The sequence below is a fragment of the Manis javanica genome, chromosome X (genome assembly GCF_040802235.1).
Source record: "Manis javanica isolate MJ-LG chromosome X, MJ_LKY, whole genome shotgun sequence".
Lineage (NCBI taxonomy): Eukaryota > Metazoa > Chordata > Mammalia > Pholidota > Manidae > Manis > Manis javanica.
In genome coordinates, this window is record NC_133174.1 from 7,938,725 (window position 1) to 7,949,095 (window position 10,371).

General features: G+C 43.4%; 1 long non-coding RNA gene across 1 annotated transcript in view; it reads left to right on the plus strand.

Annotated features, from left to right (window-relative positions):
* LOC108389825 (uncharacterized) overlaps positions 1–7,228 on the plus strand; it is a 91,865-nt gene extending 84,637 nt beyond the window's left edge. The window contains exon 5 of the long non-coding RNA XR_001851370.3: positions 7,155–7,228. This is a non-coding gene — a long non-coding RNA (uncharacterized lncRNA). The remainder of the gene's footprint in view (positions 1–7,154) is intronic.
* Positions 7,229–10,371: the final 3,143 nt, after the last annotated feature.

A 10,371-nucleotide genomic window follows, 5' to 3' on the forward strand; every position in this document is an offset into this window, starting at 1 on the left:
AAAAACGTGATGAAGTGAGTTGAGGGAATAGAAACAGGACCGGGAGGCACGAAAGGTCATGAGTGCTCCAGGAATGAAAGGGGCCTGTGTAGCCAAATGTGCTGGAGGGTCAAGGGAAGCAAGGGTTTGCGGTGACTGGGCCGGCAGATGACCTCGGTAATTAGAGGCCCTTTGGGATTTTGCTCAAAGGATAGTGGGAAATCTTTGAAGGCTACAAAACACAGCAATTACATAATCCAACTTGCATTTTAAATAGCTCTCTCCTTCTTGAATTGTTAGGGAAGAAATAGGTTTGCTGTTATAGCTGATAAAACCAGATAGAAATTATTAACTTAGAATTTTAGAGTTAAAATTAGCGCAGTTATTTTCCTTTGATTTAGTATGCACGCTGGGAACATGAGGACATCAAAATACTTATTCACTAACAGAGCAAAAGCAGTGCATTGTCATGTAAATAATAATGTAAGCTTTTGACTTTTTAACCAAACATCATATTCTTTCGTATTCAATTCATTTGCTTATCTTCTGCTTTGAGAGTCTCTTTGCTTTAAAAGCATGTGTTATGTATCACAGAGAGATGGAAATTGTTTTTTTATTCAAGCTGAGAGGTTTTTTTAAAATAAAATGATGATTTCATTTATCACTATTGTTATTTATACATTTTCCTATATGTTTGGTCTTAATTCTGTAATCTTATTTTAAATTGCTTTTCCTGACTTTTAAATATATGAACATGTGAGTTTTCCATCTGATAATTTAGAAGATTAATATGCATATCTTAGTACCTCAAGGGGTCACCTCACAAATTGAAATAATTACTAAACATTTCAACAACTGTATAATAGCTATCACAGGACATTATTCTAATTTACTTTTATCATTTCCATTCATTGTAAATTTAGATGGCTTGCAGAGCTTTGCTAGTATGGGCTAATGCTATGATAAACATCTTTGGGCTGAATTTTCTCTCCCTATATTTCAGATTCTCTCCAGTAAACAGATTCAAAGGGTAATGATATCAAAGAACTGGAATACTGCAAACTCCCGATCTCTATTGTAAAATTACTTTCCATACATTCTATGACAATTTATACCCCAGACTTCCACATAATTGGAAGGAAAAGAAAGTCTTAGTAAATATAAGAAAATTGCCCGCATCTTAATTAGCCTTAAGGCTGAATGGCCTTGGGATAAATGTGTCCACTCTGATTAGCATTCTGAAACAAGTTACCTGAGGGCTTTCCACAGCCCCATAAGGGAGCCAATTACCTTTGCCTCCATCCAGTTTTGGACTCCTTTTCTTGATGAAGGATTTCAGAGATGGTATCTCTTCGTATGTCTATGGATTTCTTATACCCACAAATAGCCTTAATAACAAGCTACGTTAGTCTTTTTTTTTTAATTGCAGTGGAAAATGAAAGAGTGTTCTGAAGATCTTTTAAACACAAAGAGTTTCAGTTTTTGGAGACTATAAGCTCATGTAGTTATCACCAGGTTGTACGGAAGTGCAAATCAAGAAATTCACTGAGGAAAAGTAGCTTCACAGCAGACTGACTTCCATTTCTGGCCAGGAGGCCTGAGGAGTCTGAGCAGCGAGCGAGCTGGCGCCTAGGGACCCACTGAGGGGCTGGTGGCTCAGCTCTTTAGGCCCATAATTTGAGCACATGGTGAAATAGAAAGTCGACTTTAGATTAGTTCCAGTTACACTGCAGCTTCACAAGAAAAAGAATTTCTGGGTATTTATGCTGCTGTTCACTTCTACAATCTTCTCGCTTGTTTACATAAACTCTTCAGAGTCTTTGTGTGAACTCTCCAAAGCGCTCCACCGAGCTGTTGGGTGTAAATTTTCTTTTGCTGTATCTGTAATCCCAGCCCATGTAGGGAATTTGCAGTGTTGCCCAATCACAGTCCAAAACCTGAAAGAGGACTTAAATACTTCATGACTGTGCTTCTGTCCCCGTCATCTTCCACCCCAAGTTTTGAGTAGTAATCAGGCAATCCTTCCACTTGTAATTCCTCCCCAGGCTGACTACTTTCCTTGTGAGACAGAGATCAGCAAACTCTGGCCTCTGGCCCAAATCCAGCCACTGCCTGTGTTGTTATGGCCTGTGAGCTGTGAATGGTTTTTACATTTTTAGATGACTGAAGAAGATGAATATTTCATGACATATGAAAACTATGTGAAATGCAAATTTCAGTGTCCACAAATAAAGTTGTATTATACAACAGCCAGGTACAATCATTTATGTATTGTCTACGGCTGCTCTCGAGCTGCAGCAGCAAAGCTGAGTAGTTGTGACAAAGGCAGGGACTGTGTGCCCACAAAGCCAAAGGTATTTCTAACTGGACCTTTACAGAAAAGGTTTGCTGGCCTCTGTTCTAAAAGATTCATTAGATTCTGGAGGCTTGCTAAGAGCAGCTAACATGGCCCAGGGATCCCATTTGCTCCAAGTGGGAGCACCTGATTCCCCATCCAATGATCCACCCCCATGGCCCAGGCCTCCCAGCCTTCCCCAATATGTCTATCTCATCTCATGTCCCTCTCTATTCACTGAGATATCAGGTCCTTTTTAACCAGTAAAAATTCTGCATGGGGATGCACAGAGAGCTGAGCACGTGAGAGCAAATATGGGTGTAGTGGGCTAATGTCTCCAGAAATAGGGTCTAGACTGTGCTTCTCAAACTTTCCATGTGCATTTCTGTCACCCGAGAGTTTGCTAAAATGCAGAATCTCATTGGGTAGGTCTTACGTGAGGCCTAGAATTCTGCATTTCTCACAAGCTCCCAGGTGATGCTGTTGGCCCACAGACCACATTTTGAGTGGCAAGGGTCTACACTACCAATGTTTGTTTCTTCCACTGACTGGGTTGTCTTTTCATTGTTAAATTTCTGTAATACCAATAGAAATATTCCTAGATGGTCATGGATGGCTTATATGTTATACTTGTCATTTCCTCTTCTTACCTCATGCCTAAAACTTTTCCTATAGTGTTTTCTAGAACGTGGATAATGAGTCTCTCCTATATAGACCAACTCATGTAGTGAGCTAAGTTTGCCTTCTGGCCCTGATTCTCTTATCTTTTCTCACCCTTTCTTTTCTTCTGGGTCCCAGGTGTGAAGCTCCAAAGCCTTCCTACTCTCCTACTCCTGGATCAATCCTCCACCCTGGTTTCTTCCCTCACCCATGGGCCTTTGCAAGTCCCTTCTGCTCTCTAATCTGATGAACACCATCAGGAGTACTAAAAGACCTTAGGAACATCCATTCCAGCTCCTTTGTCTTGCTAGCAAGCACACCAGGACCTAGAGAACAGAGAGGACACTCCCAAGGTGGCCAAGCAGAGACCAGGGCTCCAAGGCCTCCAGACTTTCCGCCCTTGGACTTTGCTCCCTCAGCCCTCTTCCTCTGTCCCAGGAGTTAACCCTTCTAGATGGCTTAACATGTCATCAACAATGAAATGTTCAGTGAGCATCAGGGTACAGATGTGTCACACCTCTCTGGCCACGTATTTGCAGTGAAGCAGGATCTTTCTGCGGTGATTCTAATGGTCTTGATTTCAGATATCACGATGAGGTGGCTGGGACAACAGCTTTGAAGTTCTGAGACTTTTCCTCCCTTCAAATCTACACTGAGAGGGATTGCTCACTTGGCTTCCTATGTTAGAATTAGAAATTGAGGTACAATTCATGTAACATAAAATTAAAAAGTGAACAATTCAGTGGCATAGTACACCACCATGTTGTGCCACCATCATGTCTCCCTTGTTCCAGAACATTTCATCACCCCAAAGGGAAACCCCATACACGATAACATTACTCCCCATTCCCCCTGCCCCAGCCCTGGGCAACCAACCAGTTGGCTTTCCATCTGTATGGATTTGCCTATTCTGGGCATTTCATGTAAATAGAATCATACAATAGGTGACCTCCTACGACTGGCTTCTTTCATTTAGCATATGGTTTGGAGGTTCATCGTTGGTAGCATATATCAGTCCTTGATTCCTTTTTATGGCTGAAAAAAATTTCATTGTATGGATATACCACACTTTATTTATCCATTCATCCACTGACGGACATCTGGATTGTTTTCACGTTTTGGCTGTTGTGAGCAGTGCTGCTGTGAACATTGTTGTGGAAGTATCGTTTGAGCCCCTGTTTTCAGTTCTTCCGGTTACACACCTAGGTGGGGAATTGCTGGGTCATGTGGTAATTCTATGCTTAACATTTGAGGACCTGAATTTCCTTTTAGTGGTTTTACTGATCTCCCGTTCTATCACACTACTGCACAATAAGGACAGGTGAAATAATCAGGCCATGGAGAAGTATCACACTCTTTTCATATCTCTCTCCCCTCGACCGAATGCCTTTAGCCAAATAAATTTCATTTTATATCATTTATCTTCACAGTCCACAACTTAACATAGCAGTTTCTGAAGGGCCAGATATCTGTTGCAAGCCAGGAAGCAGGAAAGTGGATGAAAGAAAACACAGAGCCTGAATAGCCTTCAAACTGCTTATGAATAATCCAGAATGAGGGCTGGCTTCATGGGTGTGTGACCTGTTTAGTCCACAGAGGGCCCCACACTGTCAAGGACCCTGTACCTGGTTTTACGTTCTGCTGTCTCTGTCCTGAAAATCTTAATTTTTGAACCAGGGATCCCACATTTTCATTTTGCACCGGGTCCTGTAAATTATGTAGATGTCCCTATCAAGAATTACTATGTCTACTATGACATAGCATGGCCTGAGAAACCAATTCAAACAAGCCATGGAAGGAAACTGAGCCCAAATAAGGACAAATAGCAAACACATTTCTTCTGCTCACCAAGAAAAAGTCAGAAGGTTTCAGTTCTTATGCCTTCAAGGAGAACTGAGCAATGCCCCGTGCTTGGAAGGGCCTGGTAAAATTGAGAGCAGAATGCAGGCTCAAGAGATGAACTTTAAAGGAAACAATCCTTTTGCGGTAGGTTGCTAAGCCTTTTCATCGTGCTTTGGCTGTAGGAGAGGTCAGGATTCATGGGCTCAAGGAAAAAGAAATGTGTTCCAGATAGGCCTAAACCCTGCCCTGCCCTTCCCAGTGTAAGTAGAGAGGAGGGCCTGGATTTTTCCTAAAATAAGAGTAAACAGGTTTTAAATTCCAGATGGAATCACAACTGGCCAGAAAGCTGACACAGCCTCTTTATCTGCTCATCTGCCAGCTTTCAACAAGCTTTAGCAGTTGCTCAATTGTGACGTCTGTCATGAAATCCTGCCAAGTGTGCCCTTTTCTCAACCTTTCCTTAGTGAAAACAATATACAAAAAACTGAGGGAGGAAGAGCTGGCCATGTCTGTATTTACTACCAGTGAGTATGAGACGCGTCCTAGGGCACAGATCCTCCCGGAGAGTGACTAGCCAAACAGTCCTGTCCAGAGGCCTTCCAATAAACCAGATGCGCTGGCATGTGATTATGGACTTACATGCGTGTTTCAAGGAGACAGCGTAAATGGCAACCACCAGTCTGGCATCAGGCAGCCATCTGTGGGGTACTCCGTATCAGGAGCCAAGTCGGGGGGATACAACTAACAGCAGGAATCCCTGGAGTAGGGAAAGAAGCTGGGGGGAAGTGTTTGGCGATGGTGACAAATAGAACATATTTGTAGTTTCTGATAAGGAGTTCTTTATACTTTTTTATAACATCTGTCCCCATCCTTGATTCCCCTTTACAGCTCACAGCCTGAGTTTTAAAAAAAGAAAGAAAAGAACAAAACAGCTGATGGTAGAAATAGCAGGCTCACCTATATAGGCTGTGCCTCTATGGAGTTTTGAGGGAGGGTGGTTCTGGAACACTTGGGTCCTCCACCCTCCTCACCTCCAGCTGCAGATCCCCAGCTGCTCTCACACAGCCCTTCCGGCAGCAGGAAAGGCCCCCGGAGCTCGCGCTTCGCTTGCCTCAGGCTTCATTAGCTCCCGATGGGCGGTAGTCAGGCACAGCTGACGGAGGATCGCCTGTATCTCGGCATATGTAATTTACTCCCCCAGTTTTAAAGAATAGTATCGATTCTGATCTGCCCCAAATTGCTTGAACTTGATTCTGTTAGAAGATGAAGTGGTATCAATGATTTTATTTCTTTATTTATCTGTTTGCCCCACTGAAATGCACTCCTCAAGGGCAGGTATCTCATGATATTGACCATTGTGTTCCCCGGAACTAGAACAGTGCTCCGCACATGCTGAGGGCTTAATAAATGTTTCATGAGTCTTTGCTGAATGAATGAAGCACCTAGAGGCTCTTTCAAGCTCCTCTATAGCCCATCAAGCATGGCAAAGTGGTTAGGAGCAGAGATTACAGAACTGGGCTACTCAGTCTTGTGTCCTAGCTCTGCCTTTTTCTACTGGTGACTGTGGCTGAGTTACTTAACCTTCCTGTGCCTCCATTTCACTGTTCTTAAATCGAGTATGTTAATAAGATCTATCTTCCAGTGTTGTGGAGATTAAAGGAGTTAAAGCTTAGAACATTGCCTGGAAAGTGGTAGGCACTCAACTGTGTCAACTCTCTTTATTACTTAAAAAACCTGTACTGATACCCACTTCCATGTTCTTGCAGCGTTGTTCCATTCCCACTGCTCCACAACAAAGTAATCCTTCAATAAAATATTTGCTCCTAATAAATTATGATATATCCCATCATTACCCTGTAGTTGTTGCATCATATATGGCAAAAATCTCGGCAGGAACAATTCTCTCCAAATCCACACTCAGTAAGACAATGCTTAATGAATATCCAACTGGCAAAAATAAGGGGGTGGAGGGTGGACTTTGGGAGCCACTTGAAGCTCTAAGTGACCTAAGCATTTGTAATATGTAATAAATTTGGATGAACTATTTTCCATTATTATACATGACAGTGGTTTGCTTATGCATGGCTGTTTGAGTAGACTGGGTTGATAACCTACATTTTCCAGTAGTTCTAAACTACATGATGGGAACAAAGTCAGAATAGTGAGTTAAAGCTTTATAAAAATAAACTGACATCTCCACCACTTCAGAAAATGTCTGCACGGGTCCTCATGGAAAGTTTGAAAAGTTATAAATATTCTGAGTATGTTTTGTGCCATTCTTCTGTGCACACCTCTTATGCTGCAGGGAAGGCCTAACTGAATTATACTTGATGCTCAGGGGAGAAGGACCTGGCAGCGAGCCGACCTCTACCAAAGTCCCGGATCAGGAAGCCAGTGGAGCAGAGCCTGTGGCATGGTTGGTGAGTGTGGCTGAAACTTCCCTGACACAAACCCATCCGTTTGTGTGTCCTGAGAATAGGCTCCCCAGGGGGGCTCTGAGATGACAGGCAATAGTCACCCCTGAGTTCCATCACCAACATCAGCTTGTCTCCCTGGTTAACCATCTAGTCCCTTTCTTCATATGTCAAGCCATCAGCTTCTCCAAACAGCCTTCGGAAGGAAAAGGGTAAGAAGCCGTACATACAAAATGGTCTGTACTGTGTCATAAGAGAAAACAACCACACTTGGGAATAAGATTGAAGGAAAAGCCACTAAAAGTTAGCACACGTTACAATGAAGTTTGAATTCATAGCTGATATTTATTTTCTCCTTTATGGGTATCTGTGTTTAAGTGTCTATAAACTCCACTCTGCAGAGCTCGGCCCTTTACTTGCTGGTGGTTCCCTGAGACTGCCTCCCTAGCCCTGTCCTGTCCACCTCCCGAAGACTGGGCTGCGTGGCAGCTTGGTGCACAACTGCCGCAGGAAGGGGCTCTCACAGGCCGCCATGCGTGAGCGGTGCTGAGGGCCGCAGCACAGAGGGCTCTGTGTCCGCGGGCCGTGCCTCCGCCCTGTGAGAGCTTTGCTGGCTACTCTTAGCTCAGGAAGGCAGCGTCTCCATGTCCTTACCAGGTGAACCGGAGCAGTTTCCTTCCTTCCAGAAAACAGAGAAGGTTATGATTTCATAAAACCGACTTCTTCCCTTTGGGCGAAAGATTAGACTCATAGACAGTTTCATTTTCTTGTGAACTTGTCTGTTTGCCTTTTGCTTTGGGAAAAGGTATTTGAAGAACTAATGTGTGCCTTATTCTAAAGCTCCAGTGTGGAAAACAGTAGTTAAAAATATCGATATCCATTGATTATTCACTGAACCTGTCAAAGGATATAGCATTTGTATAAATGCTAATGACCTAGGAAAATATAAATTTAAAGGGATATTATTATTACCTAAGGGAAATCCCTATCTGGTGAGAGGGATTCTAATTCATGGATTTCTGATCTAAGAGCTTCCTTCCCCATTGGGTCTACCCTGATTTGCCATTATTTTTGTCTAGCCTTCTGTCACACAAACTTCTCTTTAACTGAAGCAATTTGTGTGTGTGCCTTATCTTCCCTATTCAACTGCGGCTCATCAGGGGAAGGTGCTGGGCCTGTTTCATTTTGTCAAGTCCACATTGCCTATCTCAGTTCCTGGCACACACTAGTAGCTCAATTAATTATTGGTAAACAGCTGAAATTTAGATTCACTCATTGGCCATTTATTTGTTCATTCATTCAGTGAGTCAGTTACTCTATATTTTTTTCAAGCACAACCAGTCATGTTAAAGGTGCTGGGGACACAACCCTAAACTGATCAGACTGAAACTCCTGTCCTTTGGAAACTTACATTCCATTGGGTTTGACTGATCACTGTGAAAACCCTTACTTTCCTTGGTTGGGTATCTAATTGCTAATCCCTGGGGGTTTGTCAGAAAAGAGGTGGGAAGATTTTTTTTCCGTGGTCTTTCCTTTCTCTAAGGATGTGATAAGGATCAAGAAGCAAAACCCTTAAAGAAAACCTATGATTTCAAAAATTTGGCCCAGAACTTCATGTGGCCAAGATAAATCTCTCTTCCTTTGGGAAATCAGGGCTGAGCGTGGTCTGAAATGGAGGGGGTGAGACAGAAGGGGGTCTCTCACCTGAGTCGTTGGAAGTCTCCTTCATAGTTCCAAAGCCAAGAATTTGGGAACTCTATGACTTAGAGAAAATGAGCTGTGGCAGAGGTCTCTGTGGGAAGGGAGTGGGGGCCGGCCACATCAAAGGTGTCAAGAAGCCTAAAAATGCCTTGGGATGAGGAAGATCCACAGGGTCTGAACCCTGGGGCTGGGTTGGGAGCAGAAGCAGCAGCAACCTGCAGGAGGAGGAAAGTAACCACTGGAATGTTCAGGAATTTTAGGATGGGGGCAAGACTGCTGCAGGATGTGTGGTTGAGCCCTGAGTAACTTTATCTAGACATTAAAGGAAGGCAAGGCCGGGGCCTGGAACAGGCTCTGTGCATGGGGAATTCTGATGATTCTGTAGTCATGACCTTTCCAGCCTGGGAGAGCAGCTTATTGGCAGCTCTTTATAGGATTCCAAATGTGTTTATTTGTTTGGTCTTCATATTACCTCACTTCCAGCAAGTCCAAGAACTTTGAAAGATCTCTGGGAGTAAAAGAGTCTCATTTGAAAGCCTTTCACTCATACGTATAAACAAACTTCCCCTAAATTAAAAGTGGACAGGATATAAATCTGAGTTTATGTAATGGAATGTTCTGCGCCAATCCCTGTTGTTTTGTGAAACTCTTTTCAGGAGATGTTATTGGTCACGGCCCCATGGGTCTTAGAAGGCCACCATTTCTCTCTGAGAGATCCAGAACTAATCCCAGGAAGAAGCAGAAAGGCTGTCAAGCACACGGTTTTGATGCATTCCTTGTTCACATGGAAGTTGTTTTCCATGCAGAAATGCTGCTGAAATGTAAAGCGGATTCATCAGCAGTCTGTTTGCACAAGCCACCTTGTCTGTGCAAACTGGAAATACACATCCACCAAAATTCCCAGCAGTGGGGGCAATGCGAAGAAGGGGTGATGATGCTTTCTCTCTTCCAGCCTCTCCACCGAAACCCTCCATCCCCACCCTCAAAAGAGCAACTAACCCCAGGGCCACCCCCAGGTTTCACAAAAATGACAGACTGAATTTGATTCAGATTCCCAGTTTCCCCAAAGGCACACACACTCCTGCAGTATTCTACTTTGAAATTAAACTTTGGGAAGGAAGGTGCCAAAGATCACCTCAGTTTGAGGGAGACCCATGTAGCAAATTACCTCTCCTCTCTTTCTGCTAAAAGCGAGGATTCCCAGAAAACCTGGAACCGCAAGACTTTCACCTAAAAATGTAAACTGCTGCTGAAGAGGACGCTGTATTTACAGCCACTACCAAAACAGGTCCTGGCGGTGGCGATCGGGCAGAATAGCCACTTGCCTGTCCACTACTGCGTCTGCAGCTTAGCCTCTAAAGCCCTGTGATTTAACCTCTTCCCTTTGGAGGATGACAACCTGAATAACGGAGAACAGTTAGCATCAGAGGATTAATAATC